The following is a 3,359-nucleotide window of genomic DNA, read 5'->3' as shown; positions in this document are numbered from 1 at the left end:
TAAATATAATCACTTATGATTATATGTATCTAATGATATATGATTAAAGTTGACAAAAAATAATTATTGAATCGAGAACGCAATAATGACATATGTGATTAAATAGATCTAATCACATGTAATTATATGTATCTAATCACATGATTTATATGAAAAAAAAGAATGGTGGGTAGTGGGTGGTGGTAGGTGGTGGTGGTCGGTGGTGATGGGTGGTGGTGGGGATGGGTGGTAATGACAGGTGATGGTCATAATGGTGGGTAGTGGGTGGATGGTGGTGGGGATGGGTGGTAATGACAGGTGATGGGTGGTGGAGGTGGGCGGCTGGTGGTTTTGGTGGGGGTGGTGGAGGGGTGGTGGTGGTGATCGGTGGTGGTGGTGGTGGGGGTGGTGGACGTGGGTGGTGATGATGGGTGGCAGTGATGGGTGGTAGGTGGTTGTAATGACACGTAGTGGTCATAATGGTGGGTAGTAGTAATGGGTGGTGGAGGTGGGCGGGTGATGGTTTTGGTGGGTGGAAGATGGGGGTGATGGGTGCGGATGGTGGTGGCGGGTGGTGGTGGGTGGTGGTGGTCGATGGTGATGGATGGTGGTGGTGGTTGGTGGGTGGCGGTGATGGGTGGTGGTGGCGAGTGGTGGTGGTGGGTGGTCGTAGTGACGGATGGTGGTCATAATGATGGGTAGTAGCTAGGTGGTAGTGATAGGTGGTAGAGGTTGGTGGGTGGTGGTGATGATGGTGAGTGTGGGTGAGGGTGATGGCGGCGGGTGGTAATGGGTGGTGGTGATGGGTGGTGGGTAGTGGTAGTGGCAGGTGGTGGTCATAGTGGTGGGTGAGTGGTAGTGATGGGTGGTGGAGATGGATAGTGGTGGTGGGTGGGTTGTGGTTGTGGTGGGTGGTGGTGGCGGGTGGTGGTGATGGTGGCGGGTGAGGTTGGTGGTGGCGGGTGGTGGTGATGGGTGGTGGTGGTGGTGGTGGATGATGGTCATGGTTGGCGATGGCAGTTGGTGGTGATGATGTTGGGTGGTGGGTGGAGGTGGAAGTGGTGATGGGTGGTGGAGGTGGGTGGCGGTGACGTGTGGTGGTGGTGGATGGTATTGTTTGGGTGGTGAGTGGTGTTGGTTAGTGAGTTTTTAAAATTTTTACTTATTTTTTGATTTATATTAATATTATTTGAAGATTTTTTTTTTCAAAATTTGTTCTCAAATGTTCTCGCGATAATAAATGTTTTCAATTGAACGCTCACCTATATATATATATATATATATATATATATATATATATATATATATATATATATTCAAATGTTTTTAGCAACTATTGTGTTCCTAAATGCACCAATCACAAATTAGCAAATAATTAAATAATTAATTAAATAAAAAAGGGTATTTTGGGTTTTTTGCATCTTGCAATTAATGTGATCATTTAATTAAATCCCTACAATTAAGGAAACAAAATAAATAAGTTTTATAAACCCTAACGACGGCTTCCTCCAAATCGCATGTACCTCTTTTCCGTCTTCAAAATCCATCATCCACAACCATCATCATCTTGGCACTACCACCGTCATCATCTCCATCGCCGAATCTTCGTGCTCCCTTGCCGCCACCGCCGGAAACCCGACAAGTCTTTTCCCTGTTTCGACTACAGCATCTGCTCGACTTCGTTAAAGATTCGGTGGTCACTCTTTGCGGCCACCTCTATTGTTGGTCGTGTATCTACAAATGGTTATCTTTCCCCACCGATTTCGCCGCCAAGAAACTAAAGGCCGCATCTTCAAATATTGGTTTTCCTTCAACAATCAAATCGATGTAAGGTAAAAATCCTCTATTCTTAATTGTCAATCAACATGAAATTCAATTGAATTATTAAAGATATATATTTAATTTTATGGTTTTGTTGATTTTTTCTCAAAACTAATGAACGCATAAAAATAAACGTAATATTTTATCTTCATCATCGAAAACGATTATTGTTTCAAACTTATCTCAGTAAGTTAAGGAAGAGAACCATAAATTATAATAAAATGGAATTAACATAATAGTCAATTTGCTTTAATTTGCTTTCAGTGGGGCTCAATTTCAAACAAACATTAAAATTGTTTTTGTTTGACGATAAGTGGATTTTCGAAATTTGTTTTTGATAGTATGTATACGGTAGTATTTTATAGGTTCAATTTGGTATTATGTGTCTATTTTTTATATATATTTTTGTTGTAGGCTTTTAGCTTATTTACTTTTTATACTGTTTGAATTCATTTGCTGAACACAGTAGATACAAACATAAAGATGATTTTTTTATGTGGTGATGGTTATGAAACTCATGGGGTATTTTGGCTTGAATGGGTTCAGTAAGTTCTTTTGGTATTACCATTGTCTTCAAGAAAAATGTTATTGAAAAGGATAGAAATAGAATATAGTAGATACAAACATAAAGATGATTTTTTTTAACTGTCAATTCTCCTCTTCCCTTAAATGCAAACATAAAGATGGTTTTGTTTTTAAATTGACCATTCTCATCTTCCATTAACCATTATATTTGCTCTGTGGTACCGATCACATGATTGTTCTTCTTCTTCATCCAATTTAACATTCTAAATTTTCATTTTGTATTGATATATAATATTGGTGAGGGGTCATTCTGCTAGAATTGAATCCAGTTCTGTCGGAATGGGATCAAAAATTCCAATTCTGTTGGAATGGAATCATGATATTTCATCACTAATTTGTGTATTTTCTACAATTATTGGTTATGGATTTTGGAGCAATTCACAGGTCTTCATATTTGTACAAAAGACTTGTAGTTTTTTATTTTTCATTTGCTAATGTGTTATTGGGTTCTAAACCACAATTGGATTTCGTTTCACAGATGCTTGAAGAACGGACTGCAAAATTGAAAGTGATTCTCATCAACAAGATTCTTTTAGAATGTATTAGTGTCTTTTGTTAGTTTTTGATGTTTTTTTTTCAATTTTTAACCGTTCTTAGTTTTATTTTTTAACAATAAATGTAATTCTTAGCAATTGTTACACATATTCGTTAAGAATTAGTGTAATTTTTTGTTTTTATTCTTCAATTGATGGTTCAAAAATTTGTTATTTTTCAATAAGTTCATTCCATCAAAATATGTATTCTGTCAGAATACTTATTCTTTTATGGTTCAAGAATGTTTCAGGATACTCATAAACGTATTATGTTAGAATGACCTGAATTAAAAGAATGTTTCAAGATATGAATTGATATTCATTCTATAGGAATATGTATTCTAGCATTCAATATGTATTCTGACATTCTCATAGAATTTATCATTTTAACACAAATGTCATTCTGACAGAATGCATTCGGTTATTATAAAAAATACATTA

General features: G+C 37.2%; 1 long non-coding RNA gene across 1 annotated transcript; it reads left to right on the top strand.

Moving 5' to 3' along the window:
- The first annotated feature begins 1,253 nt into the window (after nt 1–1,253).
- LOC145162804 (uncharacterized) lies at nt 1,254–3,070 on the top strand. The gene is made up of 2 exons (XR_013739346.1): nt 1,254–1,811; nt 2,864–3,070. It is a non-coding gene; the product is annotated as an uncharacterized LOC145162804 (long non-coding RNA).
- The last annotated feature ends 289 nt before the right edge of the window (nt 3,071–3,359 follow it).

This window comes from Lactuca virosa, chromosome 3 (assembly GCF_052849685.1).
Source record: "Lactuca virosa cultivar CGN04683 chromosome 3, Lactuca_virosa_CGN04683_v6, whole genome shotgun sequence".
NCBI lineage: Eukaryota > Viridiplantae > Streptophyta > Magnoliopsida > Asterales > Asteraceae > Lactuca > Lactuca virosa.
The sequence above is the reverse complement of the archived record's forward strand: the minus strand, read 5'-3'. Positions and strand labels throughout refer to the sequence as shown.